This window comes from Ambystoma mexicanum, chromosome 4p (assembly GCF_040938575.1).
Source record: "Ambystoma mexicanum isolate Mex_15411 chromosome 4p, UKY_AmexF1_1, whole genome shotgun sequence".
Classification (NCBI taxonomy): Eukaryota; Metazoa; Chordata; class Amphibia; order Caudata; family Ambystomatidae; genus Ambystoma; species Ambystoma mexicanum.
In genome coordinates, this window is record NC_090927.1 from 1,136,207,290 (window position 1) to 1,136,225,974 (window position 18,685).

The following is an 18,685-nucleotide window of genomic DNA, read 5'->3' on the forward strand; positions in this document are numbered from 1 at the left end:
TCACCCTGCCGCATTTTGAAACAGGCCACAGGTGATATTTAGTACAATATAAGAAGGCTATCTACAAACATTCAAAGACAACAATACATGGGAGAAGAAATTCAAAACGGAAGACAATTATTGATAAACTGAGAATGAGGAAGGTGACATTGAGGTTGAAATGGAAATTGAGAGCTGGAGCTGAGACATCAACTGTTGTAGACCTATGTTAATAGGAAACATACTGATAACAACGTCTGCAAAAATGATTTGAACTGTTTTACGCCATTGAAGAACTTGTGAACTATCAACAGTATCCAATTGTTGGGCCAGACAGAAGTCCAAGACAGAGGACGTGTCCTGTTCTCCTCCTTTTTATTTAGTTTTTTGTAGTGGTAGTGCCAGTTAGTTGGAGAATCTTTGTTTTTTAACTTTGACGAGCAACTTTGAAACACTTGTGTATAGGCGTGTTATAAATGCCATATCATATCATACCATTATACCCTGATTGATGGAATTATTTGCGTGTAAAACAGGGATTTCTGTGCCATTCTGCCTGCAAATCCCCAGGGATTCTGCAGGCAGAATAGCACACAAACACCTCTGGGTTTTGTGTGCTTTATAAATGTTCAAATAAATAAATAAAAAATCAGTTTTTAGTTTTGCTAGGTATGGAACCTCCCACACAGAAATAGGGCAAGTTAGTAGTTTTCTTTTTATTAAAATAAACCTTTTGTTTGTTACATGTGAGTAACTTCTTCTGGTTCGCCACAGTAAGTATGAATCACAAAGCGGGTACTGGTCATTTGTAAACTAACCATCTACCTGTAACTGGACATTTGAATGCTAGTTACATCTAACACATACCATGTGAAATGTGCTAACACTGACCGTGTGGAAATTAGCAAATAGGTTACCCTGACACTAGGCATATGTAAACGTCAAATACTTTGGGAACTGACAATATGTGCTGCTAGTGTGATTTGAGTACTGGCAACCCCGGCTGTTGGTTGGAATGTTTTAACTGGCAAAATATTGTATTATTGTGTATATGGGAATTTACTGGGCCTGTGTGAATGGTGATATCTGTTTTTTCTTGAATATGCTGGACACAACATCGTGCTGTATATTTGTTTTTAAATCCTCCCATCTTTTGAGCAATTAAATGAAGTCAATGTGCTTAACAGGCACTCTTGAGCCCGTTCTAAAATGACCTTAAATCTTACAGAATTTTATTAAGGTTACTGACAATGCCCTTAAAATCCTTGACGATGGCCATCCTTGCCTCAAAGTTCTCCACAACCTCTCAGCAGCATTTGACACAGTAGACTACCAGATACGCACAGCAATCTACATCCCTGCATAGGGATCAGCAAGATCATCCTCAACTGGTTCAAATCCTACCTTGTTAATTGCCAACAGTTCATACAAATGGACTCTTCCAGATCATCAACTCTATCCATCACCCATGGAGTCCCGCAAGCCCCAATCCTGTCCCAATGTGACCTTCAATAATTACATTGAACATCTCAGAACCCTCCTCACTGCACACAGAATCCACATCCACCAATGCGCACATGACACAACGATCTATCTTAAGATATCCTCCATCGTCGACATCCACAGGCTCAAGACCTGCATCACATTGATCCAGTCCTGGGTGTCCAGTGCTTACCTAAAGCTCAACCCCTCCATGACTTTATGCTATGAACCGCAAGGGCTTCACACCCCATCTGGCCAGCTGTGCCAGGTCACTTTGGTTCAACATCGACAGACTTCACACATTCAAACAGCACATAGCAAGGAAGGCCCACACGGTGTGGTACCAACTTTCTCTCCTGCAGAAAATCAAGCCCTTCATCCCAGAAAATAAACTAAACATCCATTGTCCAAGCCTTGGTCGTCTCCCATCTGGATGGTTGCAATGCCCTTTTGGAAGACCTTCTAGTGACTACCCTGGCACCCCTGAGATATGTCCTGCATGCTTGCAGCAAGACTTGTTATAGGACTCAGAAAATTCGACCATCTACAAGGCTGTCACTGTGAAGTCCCCAAGCTACCTCATTGAGAAACTCAGCATCACAGAGGCCCCGTGATCTACTGGAAGTAAGGACATGTGCTTGATTTGATCCACTAGAAGTAAGGACATGACTGAAACTGAAGTCTCTGCCCTCCTTAGATCCATTAAACCCCCCAATTGTAAAGGGGACGGCTGCCCAGCTCAGGTTATCAAGGACTGTGCCCCCTACCTTGTTCCCATCATCACTGCCTTCATTAATGCCTCGTTGCTGTCTGGCCATGTCCCAGCTGAACTTAAGGAAGCGTGGGTTTGTCCACTCCTCAAGAAACCCTCCCTAGATCCATCAGTCCCAGGGAACTATAGGCCCATTACTACTGTCCCCTTCTTACTAGAAATCTTGGACAAAGCAGTTTACCTGCAATTACAAAAATTCCTCGAGGACAACCACCTTCTTGGTCTTCAGCAGGCAGGCTTCAGGCCAAGACATGGCACCGAAATGGCACTTCTTGACCTCAAAAATCAGATGGATGACCTCAGAGATGCAGGCAAACCTGCTCTACTCCTCCTTTTGGACCTATCAGCTGCTTTCGATCTGGTTGATCATAAGACCCTCTGCCACCATCTCGCCACCGCAGCCAACTTCACCCCCAGTGCCTGCAATTGGATAACTTCTTTCCTGCAGGAAAGAGCAATGAAGGTCTTCTCCGCCTCCTCCTGGGCCGACCCGACATCATCCAATGTGGTGTCCCACAGTGATCCTGCTTTTCCCCAACCCTTTAAAACCTCTTCACGAGGCCTCTGTTCAAGATCCTTGATGCCCTGGGCATCTATTGGGGCTCAAATGGGAATGGGGAATGGCCCTGGTGAATGGGGAATTACCGGTCCCTCCGACCTCGGAATAGACCGGTAATTGCTCCATTCACCATGGCGGAGTCGGAAGGGTTTTGGAGGCAGCCACGGAGCTAATAGCTCCATAACTACCTCCAACCTCGTAATGAGACCCTTTGTGATTTTATACTCTGTTTCCCTAACCTTCACACTGCTACCAAAAAAGGAAACAGAAAACCTTTATGCCACCCTTTTCATTAGTCCCTGTTAAAAGTAACTATAGCTCAAAAAAGATCCTACAGTGTATCTCGGAGAGTGCTTCATCCTCAGATAAGACGGGTATGGTGGATATTTGTACCGGTCTGGTGAGAGAGTATGCTTAGCCTATTGAAATTGAGGAGGACAACTTTTCTTAGGATACAAATGTGATAGTATTAGGGGATGATGACGATACAGAGTAGAGTCAAAAAGCAATGACAAGAAGAGAGAGTCTTGGTGGAGGAATGGGTACAAGCACACCACAGTGGCATGAAGTCGTTGTGAGAGTTGCCTCAGCTGATGTGAGTAAAGGTGGTATTAGCAGCATCAATTCTCTTGAAAGATATGCTGGCTGTAGAGTAGGACAAAGCAGAAGTACCAGTTGAGGAAATTTTTCAGCTGGATGCTGATGTCAGTCTCATACAACACTATCAGTGCACTACTTTTTTATTAATTAGTGGCCGGTCTTTGACTTCGACAGATGTACGTTAAAACAAGCGATAACTCAAGGGAACTCCTGTCACACAAATGATGGTTGAGTGAATTTAGCATTTTCACAGTATAATTACATATGTTTTTTCAAATATTTCTAATTAAAGAAGATTTGTGTTTAATTTGGCTGGTAACTAATATGGATATGATTAGTTGGACTCTGGTTAAACCTTTAGGGGCCGATTCATGGAACAAACGTGCGCCGAAAATCTACGCGCAAGCAGGCGCAAGCAGGCGCAAGCGGAAAAAAAGAGGCGCACGCGCACGCGTGCGATTCATGGAAGTCCCTGCGCGTGTCTTCCTCGGGATGTGCGCCAAACCCGTGCATGGCGCACACGTCACTGCAACATCCCGAAAGACGTGCGCGACGCGCACAGTGAAAGCGCACAACCTCTGCGCATACACTAGAAAGTGGGCGGAACACGGGGCGTAACGCGCAGAATGGGGAACAACTTGCGAAAACAAGGGCGTAACTGGGGATGTACTGCAGGGAAGCAGAGGGAACGCCCACACGCACCCGAACCACACGTATTCATGGAACCGAATAGGGCAAAGCCACGCACAGCGAAAGACACGCACAAGCCGATACACGTCCGCCACACGAAGGCAGGCGGTAGCGTCCCTGCGCATTACAAAAGTGGCAACATATAGCAATAGTGCCTGTGCGAGCGGGGCACGTGTATTTCGGGGTTGCGCGGGAAGTTACACACGCGATTGAGCGGGGTATGTGTATTTCAGGGGTTTGCGTTCTCACGTGATCGGGCCTGGGGGAGCGGGCTACGTGTATTTCAGGGGTTCGCGTGAAGTTTTCCACGCGATCGGGCCTGGGGGAGTGGGCTACGTGTATTTCAGGGGTTTGCGTGAAGTTTCTCACGCGATCGGGCCTGGGGGAGCGGGCTACGTGTATTTCAGGGGTTCGCGTGAAGTTTTACACGCGAATAGCCTGGGCGCGTGTATTTCAGGGGTGCGCGGGAAGTTTTACACGCGAATAGCCTGGGCGCGTGTATTTCAGGGGTTCGCGTGAAGTTTTACACGCGAATAGCCTGGGCGCGTGTATTTCAGGGGTGCGCGGGAAGTTTTACACGCAAATAGCCTGGGCGCGTGTATTTCAGGGGTTCGCGGGAAGTTTTACACGCGAATAGCCTGGGCGCGTGTATTTCAGGGGTGCGCGGGAAGTTTTACACGCGAATAGCCTGGGCGCGTGTATTTCAGGGGTGCGCGGGAAGTTTTACACGCGAATAGCCTGAGCGCGTGTATTTCAGGGGTGCGCGGGAAGTTTTACACGCGAATAGCCTGGGCGCGTGTATTTCAGGGGTGCGCATGAAGTTTTCCACGCGAATAGCCTGGGCGAGCGGGGTACCACTCACCGTCTGCCTTGCGTGTAGTAGAACGCGTAGCCAACACCCGCTGTGAAGTAATAGCGTGTGAACCCCAACGGATGGAAAACACACGCACCGCACGAAAAGCACGTACAGAACATAAAGGCATGCGGGATCTCCAAGCCCTGCCAGGGCAACGCCCGTGCGCAAAACGTCACAGACGCGCTTACGCTGTAAGGGCCTTTGGTCCAATGAAATCGCGTACGCGTGCTGACGCGCTTACGCGCTAAGGGCCTTTCCTCGAATTACACGCTGACGTGCAGATTTTTCACGTGCCAAATCACTCCGTATCAAGCTGGCCACGCGAGAACACACGGAAGACCACGCTCCTGCCCAGAAGGCCGAATCACTGCCCCCCAGTGCCCCGAGCAGCCTCCCACGTGCCATCTGCTGCTGCCTGCCTGCCTGCTGCCACCGTGACCTGCCATTTGGTGCCTGCACATCAGCCATCTGCAGGGGTCCAGTTGCTGTGTCCACCCCTGCTGGTACAGAAGACTCCCGACTCGAATAACATCGCTCCACAGCCCAGCCCCAGGACCCAGTTGCCCACCCACTCCTGCCCCTGCGGTTGCCATGTCGGGCACATCCACATCTGACCCCAGTGGCAACCCCCGGCCAGAGGGGCAGAGGGGCACCAGCTTCACTGCCACCGAAGTTGGTGTCCTGGTGGAGCAAGTCCTGGGGCAGTATGATGCCCTCTTCGGATCGTCCCGCGCCAACAGGGAAGGACGGGATAGGATCTGGGCCAACTGTGTGGTTGCCATCAACGCGGAGGGGGTGGCAACCCGCACCATCCTGAAGGTCAAGAAGCGCTGGGAGGACTTGAGGTCCAGGACCCTCATGAAGGCCCGGCGCCTCGTGGAGGGGGGCCGGGGCCGCATGAGTTCCATCCAGTTGAGGGTCCTGGAACGCGCACACCCAGCGCTCCACGCCCAGGTCCTTGAGAGGGAGACCCATCTGGAGTTGAGCGGTAAGTGGCCAAGCATTGCTGTGTGAGACAGGGCATGTTGCAGTGTGCTGGTTGTCTGATACTTGCCTGCATGTGTGACATAGGCCATGTACGCATGTATGTGTGCAGGGACATCATGGGAATGCATGTGCGACCTGTAATGTGTGAACCGCACGGTTGTTGCATGTGTTTGAATGCGACATGGGGAGCCCTGTGCAGATTGCACACATGAGAGCATGGCAGTCTCTGTTCCTGGACATGGGTGGGGGCGAGGGATGGGTGCCAGATACATATGTGGTATCCATGTCTGTGTGCCTGACCTGCGTGTCTTTGACTTGTGAGTGCCATGGATGCATGACACATGTCTGTGACAATGTACAGATTCACTGATGCAGCCTAGTCATCCTTGTATGCACTGTGATTGGGGTGTACGGGGCCAGATGGATGTGACTGAGGTGAAGTGTGTGCATGTGATAGGCATGACCCATGATGCATGTGAGTCCCATTACATTGTATGATTCGAGAGTCCATTGGGCATGCATTGAAATGTCCATGGCACGCACCATGACTGTCACTGTGTGTGTTTTGCCTGGACTGACACATGTGTTGTGGTGTGACATGATGGAAGTGTACTTTGACAGTGGCACTCATCTGCTATTGCTTCCTGTCTAGGGGACCATAGTACAGTACCCTGATGCTTGTGTTCTATGTCTCCCTCTACGCAGCGGCTAGTGAAGGAGAGGGCGGAGACGGCGCTGTGGAGCAAGGCGGCGGGGATGCCCCCACGGCTGCAGCGGAAGGGGTGGGTGAGCCCCCACAGGGGCCTGCTACGGCGGTATACGGCAAGGAGCCATCCAGGTTGGTGGTTTCCACAGAGGAGGAGGAGGCCGCCACTGAGGCGCACATGGGGCCTGGTGGGGGCATCCCTGCTGGTGCAAGTGGTGCAGTCCAGGGGCAGGGGCAGGAGACAGCACAGGTCACCGTGGAGGGGCCTGTGCATGTCGCTGTCCCTGAACCTGTGGGTGCACCACCTTGCACCAGCAGGGATGCCCCGTCCCAGGCCCGTCCGCAGGTAGAGGGGATGTCCATGTCATCTGACTCCCCTCCACCTGCGGACGAGGGGACCCCTGGCCGTGTGGAGAAGGTCCTGATTGGGGTCGCGATGCGCACGGCTGTGATTCGTGATGCCGTGCGTGCTTTCCAGGAGGAGCACGCACGTCATCACGAAGAGCACCGTGCCGACGTGGCCCAATTGGGATCGGCCCTGTTCGGGGGTTTCCTGCATGTGTCGGCCAATCTGGCGGCCCTCTCCTCCTCTGTGGAGACTATACGCCAGTCGTTCTCCTTGCCGTCTTCCGGCCCAGATGCCACCAGGGCCCCCTGTGGACCTGCCCTGACCAATGCAGCCAGCTCGGTGGGGATCCCATCCCTGCCACAGTCGGGAGTCAGAGGTCCAGCAGGGGTGGACAACACAGCAACTGGACCCCAGCAGATGGAGGATGTGACGGCATCATCGGGCAGGGCACGTGCACGACGGCGTCGGTGGTTTCCATCATCCTGGATGCCGTCGTGCTGGCAGAGGCAGTGGCGTCGGAGGCAGCAGCAGGCTCGACGTGGGAGGCATCATGGCTCGGGGCCATCAAGATCAGAGGGGCAGGCATCGGCCGGAGGGCAGGAGAACCCTGGGATGGTAGTGTCTTCCGTGTGGGAGCAGTTGGTCCAGCGGATAGGTGCGGAGCGGCAGCGGGCGGAAGAGGAGCGGCTCACCATGGTCAGGGCGGAGTTCTCCATGCGTCGGGCGTTGAGGCGGGCTGCGTGCCTCGAGGAAGCTCGCAGGGAGTTTGAGCTGGACATGGGGTTATCCCTGCGAGACCTCGGGGCCAGGACAGAGTCCCGCCTCCAGGACATCGACATGGAGTTCGATGATGCCCTGGCTGGCAACATCACAGAGTGAGCCGCAGGACTTGCCCACTGCCATTGTATATAGTTCTTTAGTTAGTTAGTGTTAGGTTTCCTTTATTTTTTAAGTTTTTTTTGGATCGCTCGGACAATGGCCACTTTTCTGTATATATTTTTTTTATTAGTTAGTAGTAGTAGGTTTCATTTATGGTGTTGGGCTCATGGACCCTGGGATATTCTTGTACATAGTTTGATGTTTGGAAAACATTTGTTGGATTTATATTTGTGTTCACCATGAGGCAATGGTTTTTCCTTATTTTTTCCCCCCATTATTTTGCTTTGGACTACATTAGTTTTTGGATTCCTTTGTTTTTTGATTTTTTCTATTAGTTCTCGGACATGGACCATTTGTTTTGTCATCCCCATTGTTGTGTGTTTTATTTCTTTACTTCATTTTCATCTTTAATACATATATTTATTACTTACATTTGTGGTATTTTCTCATTGGTTTCATGCATGTCATGATATGGGTTTTGACATTCACTTGCACCCATTGTGTATGTGTGTGTGACGGACATGTGTTCATTTACATACTTGCCATTGGGGTTGTATCATGTAATTGCATCTACTATGTGGGTGGATGCAATCCTTGGCTGGGTGTTTGTGCTGGGTATGCTGCCCATTACTGCCATGATTGCGTTTCGTCAGGACCTGGGGGCAGGGGGACATGAGTGGGAGCCTGCAGGGGGGTGGGGGTGCAAGGGGACATGAGTGGGGGCCTGCTGGGGGGTGGGGGTGCAAGGGGACATGAGTGGGACATGAGTGGGGGCCTGCTGGCAGGTGCCCCACAGTGCTGGGGGGTGGGGGTGGTGGGAGACATGGGTGGGGGCCTTGTGGAGGCTGCCCCTGGTGACTGGAGGGGTGGGGGTTGTGGGAGACATGGGTGGGGGCCTGGTGGAGGCTGCCCCTGGTGACTGGAGGGGTGGGGGTGCAAGGGGACATGAGTGGGACATGGTTGGGGGCCTGCTGGCAGGTGCCCCACAGTGCTGGGGGGTGGTGGGTGCAAGGGGACATGGTTGGGGGCCTGCTGGCAGGTGCCCCACAGTGCTGGGGGGTGGGGGTGCAAGGGGACATGAGTGGGGGCCTGCTGTGGGGTGGGGGTGCAAGGGGACATGAGTGGGACATGGTTGGGGGCCTGCTGGCAGGTGCCCCACAGTGCTGGGGGGTGGGGGTGCAGGGGGACATGAGTGGGGCCTGCTGGGGGGTGGGGGTGCAAGGGGACATGGTTGGGGGCCTGCTGGCAGGTGCCCCACAGTGCTGGGGGGTGGGGGTGCAGGGGGACATGAGTGGGGGCCTGCTGGGGGGTGGGGGTGCAAGGGGACATGGTTGGGGGCCTGCTGGCAGGTGCCCCACAGTGCTGGGGGGCGGGGGTGGTGGGAGACATGGGTGGGGGCCTTGTGGAGGCTGCCCCTGGTGACTGGGGGTGGGGGTGCTGGGAGACATGGGTGGGGGCCTGCTGGCAGGTGCCCCACAGTGCTGGGGGGTGGGGGTGGTGGGAGACATGGGTGGGGGCCTTGTGGAGGCTGCCCCTGGTGACTGGAGGGGTGGGGGTGGTGGGAGACATGGGTGGGGGCCTTGTGGAGGCTGCCCCTGGTGACTGGAGGGGTGGGGGTGGTGGGAGACATGGGTGGGGGCCTGGTGGAGGCTGCCCCTGGTGACTGGAGGGGTGGGGGTGCAAGGGGACATGAGTGGGACATGGTTGGGGGCCTGCTGGCAGGTGCCCCACAGTGCTGGGGGGTGGGGGTGCAAGGGGACATGAGTGGGGGCCTGCTGGGGGGTGGGGGTGCAAGGGGACATGAGTGGGACATGGTTGGGGGCCTGCTGGCAGGTGCCCCACAGTGCTGGGGGGTGGGGGTGCAGGGGGACATGAGTGGGGGCCTGCTGGGGGGTGGGGGTGCAAGGGGACATGGTTGGGGGCCTGCTGGCAGGTGCCCCACAGTGCTGGGGGGTGGGGGTGCAAGGGAACATGAGTGGGGGCCTGCTGGGGGGTGGGGGTGCAAGGGGACATGAGTGGGACATGGTTGGGGGCCTGCTGGCAGGTGCCCCACAGTGCTGGGGGGTGGGGGTGCAGGGGGACATGAGTGGGGGCCTGCTGGGGGGTGGGGGTGCAAGGGGACATGGTTGGGGGCCTGCTGGCAGGTGCCCCACAGTGCTGGGGGGTGGGGGTGCAAGGGAACATGAGTGGGGGCCTGCTGGGGGGTGGGGGTGCAAGGGGACATGAGTGGGACATGGTTGGGGGCCTGCTGGCAGGTGCCCCACAGTGCTGGGGGGTGGGGGTGCAGGGGGACATGAGTGGGGGCCTGCTGGTGGGTGGGGGTGCAAGGGGACATGGTTGGGGGCCTGCTGGCAGGTGCCCCACAGTGCTGGGGGGTGGGGGTGCAAGGGGACATGAGTGGGACATGGTTGGGGGCCTGCTGGCAGGTGCCCCACAGTGCTGGGGGTGGGGGTGCAAGGGGACATGAGTGGGGGCCTGCTGGGGGGTGGGAGTTCAAGGGGACATGAGTGGGACATGGTTGGGGGCCTGCTGGCAGGTGCCCCACAGTGCTGGGGGGGTGGGGGTGCAGGGGGACATGAGTGGGGGCCTGCTGGGGGGGTGGGGGTGCAAGGGGACATGGTTGGGGGCCTGCTGGCAGGTGCCCCACAGTGCTGGGGGGTGGGGGTGGTGGGAGACATGGGTGGGGGCCTTGTGGAGGCTGCCCCTGGTGACTGGGGGTGGGGGTGCTGGGAGACATGGTTGGGGGCCTGCTGGCAGGTGCCCCACGGTGCTGGGGGGTGGGGGTGCAAGGGGACATGTGGCTTGGCTGGGGGGCATGCCCATGGTGGATGGGCTGCCTGCAGGACATGACCAGGGGTGCAGGGTAGTCCCCTGTGGTGTGGGCTGCCTGCAGAGGTCGTGGAGGGGGTAGAGGGGAGACCTGGGAGGACCCACACTGGCAATTCACCTCTTCAACTTCCCGCACAGCCACGTAATACACTGCCCCACTCGCACAGGCCCAATCGCGTGTAGATTTTCTCGCGCACCCCTGTAATACACGTACCCAGGCCAATCGCGTGTAGAATTTCTCGCGCACCCCCGGAATACACGTACCCAGGCCAATCGCGTGTAGATTTTCTCGCGCACCCCTGTAATACACGTACCCAGGCCAATCGCGTGTAGATTTTCTCGCGCACCCCTGAAATCCACGTACCCAGGCCAATCGCGTGTAGAATTTCTCGCGCACCCCTGAAATCCACGTACCCAGCCCAATCGCGTGTAGATTTTCTCGCGCACCCCTGTAATACACGTACCCAGGCCAATCGCGTGTAGAATTTCTCGCGCACCCCTGAAATCCACGTACCCAGCCCAATCGCGTGTAGAATTTCTCGCGCACCCCTGTAATCCACGTACCCAGGCCAATCGCGTGTAGAATTTCTCACGCACCCCTGAAATCCACGTACCCAGGCCAATCGCGTGTAGATTTTCTCGCGCACCCCTGTAATACACGTACCCAGGCCAATCGCGTGTAGAATTTCTCGCGCACCCCTGAAATCCACGTACCCAGGCCAATCGCGTGTAGAATTTCTCGCGCACCCCTGTAATACACGTACCCAGGCCTATCGCGTGTGGGAACACCCGCACACCCCTGAAATACACGCTCCCCGCTCTGCGTTTGCTGCTGCCCTTTGCGCTGGATTGGGGATTTTGATGGCTTTTCCCTGCGCGAGGGGCGTTCTTGGGGGCGTAACTGACGCTGCTGCAGGGTCGCTGCGCCACTCTGCGCCACGGCTGGTTGTGGATGTTGGAATCCATGAATACGCTGTGCGCCTGAATGTGTTTCGGCGCACGCGGCTGGCGCAGACTACCGCACGCGCACACTGTGCGCCAGCCGCGTGCGCCACTTGTGCGCCGAATTCTATGAATTGGCCCCTAAATGTTATCCGATTGTAACTCATCTTTTCCTTTTTCATATTGTCAAACAGTGATTTAGTTTATTTAAAAGAGTTTGTTCCATATATTGCTTGCTTCATTGTTGTAATTTATATATTGTTCAGGTCATTTAGAAATCGCCAGCCTAACGTAGCCAGCGTGTGTCTTCATTAAAGCATCATATAATCCATTAAAATAGAGTGTAAAGAGCAAGGGAGCTAACATGCAGCCCGGGTGCACTCTGGAGTTAATGGAAAGTTCAACGTACGGTGCCCTTGGTCCGCAGTACGAACACATGCGTGATCGTTTATGTGAATGGCCAGTAGTACATTTATTGGTTCTGTAAGACATTCAAAGAACCTGAGCACTTTCCATTGCTTGTTCCTATTGACTTCATAAAAAGCCGTGCTCAGGTCCATGAATGCAAGGTAAATTGGCTCTTTTTTTATATAAATAGCGTGTGCAGCCAATAAATATCCATTCAATGCTTGATGCCCTGTTCCTATCCCCGGCCGAAACCCAAACTGAATATCAGTCAAAATATTGTTGGTGAGGACCAATTGTTCCAAACTTGCAAGAAATGAACTCCCCAAAATCTTGAAACTGGTATCAAGAAGTGATATGGCCCTTTAGGCAGACAGGCTTGCCCCGTCCCCCTTTTTAAATATAGGGAAAGAAAACCACTAAATTCCATACCGTGGGAATAATAATAATAATAATAATAATATTGCTGCCCATCGCCAATACTGAATTGAAGGCAGAAGTGTGCAAGGGGGCTCAAACCTCAATATCTTGAAATAGATCAGCTGGGATTGCATCGGCCCGGGGAACGGTTGTGGACCTGATTGACGATTGCTGTCCTCACTTCTTCCATTGACCGTTTTAATGAAGATTGGCACTTTAGCATATCCTCTGTCATCTCTGTTCCTCTATACTGGATAGAGAAGTGTTTAATCCATGCCTTATCCTCCAGAGTTGTCTCAGCACATTTAAACAAACATTTATGTAAAGGCCCGTTTCCCACTAGATCCCCAATTCTCCAAATCATTAATTCTGCTAGCAACCATTAAGTCCACCCTGGCAATGCTCTTGCCTTGATTATATCTGATATAGAGGCATCAATATTTTTTAAGGAGATTATCTTTTGCCCTTTTACATTCTTCGTTAAACCAGCCCCTAAGTTATTGGGCCTCATTATGACCCTGGCGCTAAGGGGTTAACGGTGCTGTAAAAGGCTGCGGCGCCTAATTACGAGGTCGATTTGCGGCTCCCGACCTTAACGGCTGGTCTCGACCAGCCGTTAAAGTAGGGACCCGCAAAGGGACCTTGAAGGTAATTACGGTACCGCAATTTGTGGTAGCGTAATAGCCGCCTTCCCCATTCCCATTGAGCCCTATGGGGCAAAAATGGGAATGGGGAAGGGCCAATGGTGGATGGGGAATTACCACCCCGCCAACCTTGGAATGGGGTGTTAATTCCCCATTGCACCATGGCGGACTTGTTACAATACCGGCATCAACCATGGTGCTAAAAGCGCCATTGGTTACCGCCGGTGTTGTAATGAGGGCCATTGTGTCTTTGGTACATATTCCTTTTGGAATATCTCTGTGTTTTATTAACAAGAGTTCATTAAAGGCCTGCAGGATGGCGTGAACATCCATGACATCATTAAACATGGTCACACAAAGGGCCAGGTTTGGGGACATTATATCATGATGAATTGAGGTGATCTTGATTTTACCCAATTTTAGTCTCCTTTTGCAGTTCATGTTGATTTTTAGGTTCTCTGAGTACATTAGCTCATTGGAGGGTGGACGATTTAGCTGTGATTTAATACACAAAAGAATGGGATAATGATCACTGTGGTGCTCACTAACCACTCCGATATCTTCAATAGCATACCAGTGGTTTGCAGAAATGAAAAAAAATATCTGTAGTGGTAGATCCCTGGTGACTTTTAAACGTAGCTATACCCGGGATGACAGAAGGAGAAGGCCGTTTATAGAACAATTCCATTAACCACATATAAACCGATAATCCATTTTCACAAGAGTATACGTCTTGCATTTGGGGATCCTGGATCCCTACCGATAAGTCTTTGGTTCCATCATAAAAATCTTTCACTGGCACATTGCCAATTTTAAGATTAAAACCTCCCCATATTAACACGAGGGTGTTCGGTAATACTTTTCCTGTCATTAACGTTTTAAATGCAGCCAGACTAGTGGAATGCAGGGGAATTTGGGGGCTGTTATATAAATTCACAATCACCAAACTTTCCGGAAATGGCAGTGAGAAGTAGCATCTGAAGAAAGTTCATGTTAATCTCAAGAGATTTGACAGTAAAACTCAAAGAAGTTCTGACAGAACGAGTTGGTCCTCCAAACCAACAGCCTTTAGATTTTTTAGAGGCATGGATAGCACAGGTCGAAATCCTCTAGTACCAAGAATTTCCTATTTGTGGACAGGTGGTTGTTTGAGCAGCATTAACTCTTTGCTTGACACTAATAAATTAAGTGGCTTTAGGCTTTCAATTTCGGATGATTTTATCTTTGATCCCTAACTCTTTCTCTGCTGTCTTGGACTTTGTCAGCATCCTGTAGGCAAAAGGGTGACTTGAAACATGATTTGTGTACTAAATTGCATGTCAGATCTATAAACAGAACATTATGTTAGCTCTTGAAATACAAATGTTAACACATAATTACATCTTTCTGTACAAACATGGCTATAGCATGCTGTGATCAATTGCATACATTGCTGGCTGGGTTCAGATTCTAGCTTCAACATTTAACCAAGGTGTGAGATGCTGTGTGACTCATTTAATCTCCTTGTGCATTGCCTTAACATATTGATTGTCCGTGGAAGTGATTTAGTTCATAATGAAAGTTATTCAAAAAGCCACACTCGTGGTGTACAAATGTGGGCGACTTTTATTTAGGAGTATTGGGCCACTATATTTCTGCTTCCATTAATTATTATGTGAATGCAGAACAAGAAAAGGAGGCCATAGAGTAACACGGTGTGAACATAAGGAGGTAGAAATGGAGGAGAAGGAGAAATTAGAACAGCAGGCGGTAGAGATGAAGTGGAAGGAGAAGAAACATGCAGAGGCAGATATCTGGTGGGGAAATCTAAGAGGGGACAGAAAGAGGTGAAATATTAGGTGATGAATGGGGAGCAACATGGGAGGAATTAGAAGGAACTGGAATGCTAGGAGGTGGATGTAGGGCAGTTGAAGAGGCAGCAGATAAAATACAATAACAATTCATGATACAAGGAAAAGGATGAGGAAGTGGGTGTGAGTTATGGAGGAAGAGAGGCAGGATGAGTTGCTGCAAGAAGGGGAGGAGTTGGATGAGTGAGATAATGCTGGTTGCTCCGGTCTTGTGGACGAGGCAAGGCAGGGAAAAGGATGGGACAAAGGACATGGACCTGCCCTTTCACTCTCCGCAACATGTCTTCTGGGGTGTGGCAGTCCTTCCCCGCAGTTATAGGTAGAAAAACAGCCAGAGGATTGTATATCTGTGTTCAAGCATTCCTTTGCAATGCTTGAACACAGATATACAATCCTCTGGCTGTGGGCCCACACAAATCAATGGTATTCATTCTGCATTACTGCAGTGCCAAACCACATTCAGCAGTGACATGAAACAACCTTTGAGACACATATGGCATCCACCATTCCTGCCTCCATGGTACTGTCCTCCAGTGGTTGGAGAAAGCACATGACTTCATGACTGCAGAAGCTTGTTCATCACCTTGATGTTGAATGGGGCCATGTGAGAAACATTATGAGCCATACCTACCAGGTTCGTGTGGGTTCCCTGCCCACCTGCGGAAGAAATGTTAGCTATGAATCTATGCAGGAGCAACCAATTCAATCACTTGTTCCAGCATGCAGGCACACATTGTCTGCATTGCGCAGTGGCAGATAGCCTTTAGAGCTGGTGGACAATACAGTCAAAGATGCTGTGGAAGCTGCTCTGCCCATCACCACAACATCCCCATCTAAAAAATATTTGTGTTGTGCCTGTTGTGTACAAGGCAGGCACATAGAAACGTGAGTGCTTGCTGCTTTCACATAGCATGGAGATCCTGAGGCATATTTGAGGTTGAAGCAAGGAAACCCTGAAACTTATTGGGTAGCAAGGAGACCCAAAGAAAAATACTGCCTGTGCCCCTCGCGTGGTATGAGGTGGATACAAAATTCTCATGTTTGTGCCTCTCATTTTGAAGGGAGGCACATAAAATGTCTCATGACTGTGGCTCTCATTGTACAGGAGAACCAGAGCACCACGTAAAACCTGAGAAATTTTGAATGACCTTTCTTCCCTCCTGGATGGTAGCTAAGATTGCATTACTGTTGTTCTAAAATAACAGGAGCAGATTTTTTATTTTTATTTAATTTATAATAAACTCTTAAAAATACAAAAAGACATCAAAACCATGTCATCTTACCAATCATTTACATGCACTCATCCTTGTGTATCATGTCCTACATCATACATCATGTCTCACATGTCATACCACTTGTTCCATTAAGCGCCAGGTTTGGTGTTCCGCAATGTTTTCCAGGAGTATGGAATTTATTTTGTCCAAAAAATTCATTAGAGCATACGACAATTTACCTTTTGAGTTTGCAAACCTCGCCCACCAATCCTCGCCACAGAGTGATGGGCTCCCTGCAATAAACATTCCTAGGTGTCTAGTTGGCAACAACCTAAGCCCTGGGCAATATAGAGTCAGATGTGTTAAGGTTTCTTTGCATCTTTCAAAAACAGACAATTTTTGTTCCAATCAACTTCTCTGTGTATCAACCTTAGGCTCTCTTTTGTGTCAAATAAGTTCAAGCCGAACTTCAAGTAAGTAGTTCTACATTTCATGCCTTCTTTCGCTGCATCTTCCATCAACCTATGTTGGTTTTGCGTTTCGACTGTAGTTGTGCAATCTAGTTCCCATAGTTTTTGGATTGTGTTTCTTTCTCAATGTGTCACTGTCAGTATTCAGGTCTGCCAAGTGTTTTTCACATTGTGCCATCCATTTGGTCAGAACAGAGTCTTCGCTACATTTTCCTAGATCAGCAAGAATATCAAACTGTGGAGCACGGTTTTCAACGATGATCTTCCTGTACGCGGATAACATATTCCACACTATTCTTGCATTGATTGACACCAGAGCTAGTTCATATCAAACACATGGGGCCTCATTATGAGGAATGAGGTAGCCATGCCGCTTTTTGCAGCATGGCTACCCCCATTTCGGGTACCGGTTCCCTAAATGGGGAAATACCGGGCCATTCCGACCTTGGAGGTCCCGGTATTTCCCCATTCAGGGAACCCGGACCCGGTCCATCCCCATTCCCATTGAGCCCCCATAGGGGAATGGGGAGCATGCTAACAACGGGCCTGTTAATGAAAGGCCCGTTGTTAGCATGCTGGACCGCTCGCGGGACCCGCTAAAGACGTCTGGTAAAACCAGGCGTCCTTAGCAGGTCACGCGAGTGGACCTCATAATGAGGCGGTAGGGGGTTAACAGGGCCGGCAGCTCTACCGGCCCCGTTAACCCCCTACTGCCGTCCTCGTAATGAGGCCCATGATATTGGTTGTCCCTTCCAAAGTTTTAGGATTCTGCTCCAGTACACGTTCTCTAGCTGATACCATAAGGAAAAGGGTACTCCCAATGCGTAGTCAGTGCCATGTATAAGGGGGGCACTACCTTTTGGTTGTAGTGAGCCAGCGCCGGTTTTAGGGAGAATTTTCTGTATTTCCGTATTTCAAGGAGCAGAAATGAAAGAATGACCTCTCATAACACACATTGGGACTCATTATAAGTGTGCCGCTCAGATAACAAATGTTGTTAATGGACTGCCACACAACGACTCTGCGGGCGGGTGCAGCACCACCCGCGAGGGTCTGACCTGGCGGGTGGAATGGCACCCACCCACAGAGTTTCACAGAAGGGCCCGCACCTTTATTAACGGTGCCGGAGCATCTGTGATCCCTGTTCCCATTGAGTCCTATCAGACTCAAATGGGAATGGGGATTAACCATTTAACGGCACCTGACTTCCGAGAACATCGGGGTCGTAATCCCCCAGTGTTTCTGGCAAGCCAGGTGCCGGTAAATATTGCAAGTCCGGCAGTAACCTGCTGGTTTTACCAGCATGGTTACCGCTGGACTTGTAAGGAGGCCCATAGTCTTGCAGTACGAGTTCATCTTAATTAATGCCAAGTGTTCCACTTAATGCAATAAAAGTCTTCTCCTGGGGCCAGTCACAATAGCTCCATCAGTACCAAAGAGCCATTGTCAGGACACTTGGGGATCCTGTGGTAACTCTCATTAATGAGGCTGAGCAGTTAGACAGCTTAATAAACCAGTATTGTAATGGATCATCATGCATATGTGCTGTGATAAGCAGATAAGCTTCCATCATCTGATCTGCTGAAGGCCCACTGTATGTTATTGCGGACACAGTTGTGTTTTAGGATTACCGACCTGAGGAGTGTGTCCTACAAGATCCCCAGCCTATCACTATTAATAGTGTTCACTGAACACGGTTCAGGTGGTGTTGCTGACAAGAGGAATGTACTTCCTGATAGTGACAAAGACAATGTTCTTGACATCTCTGGTGCTCTGTTGGCCACAGGGGATATTGGCATGTTTTTCCTGCTTCTAGTCATCACATAATTTGTTTGATGCCCACTGCTTCAGTACATCTTTGCTTTTATAAACTGTGTCTCCTGATGCTACATCCCGTGAATTCAGATTTACTAGATGCATCTGGGACTACATAAACACTGAAACATGGATTGAGAATTACATCAGGAGACTTTCATGTTATACTTGAGCAATGATATGCATAGTACCACATGCAAGTTTGAGGCCAGATCCTGCAAAAGCTGCACAGCATCC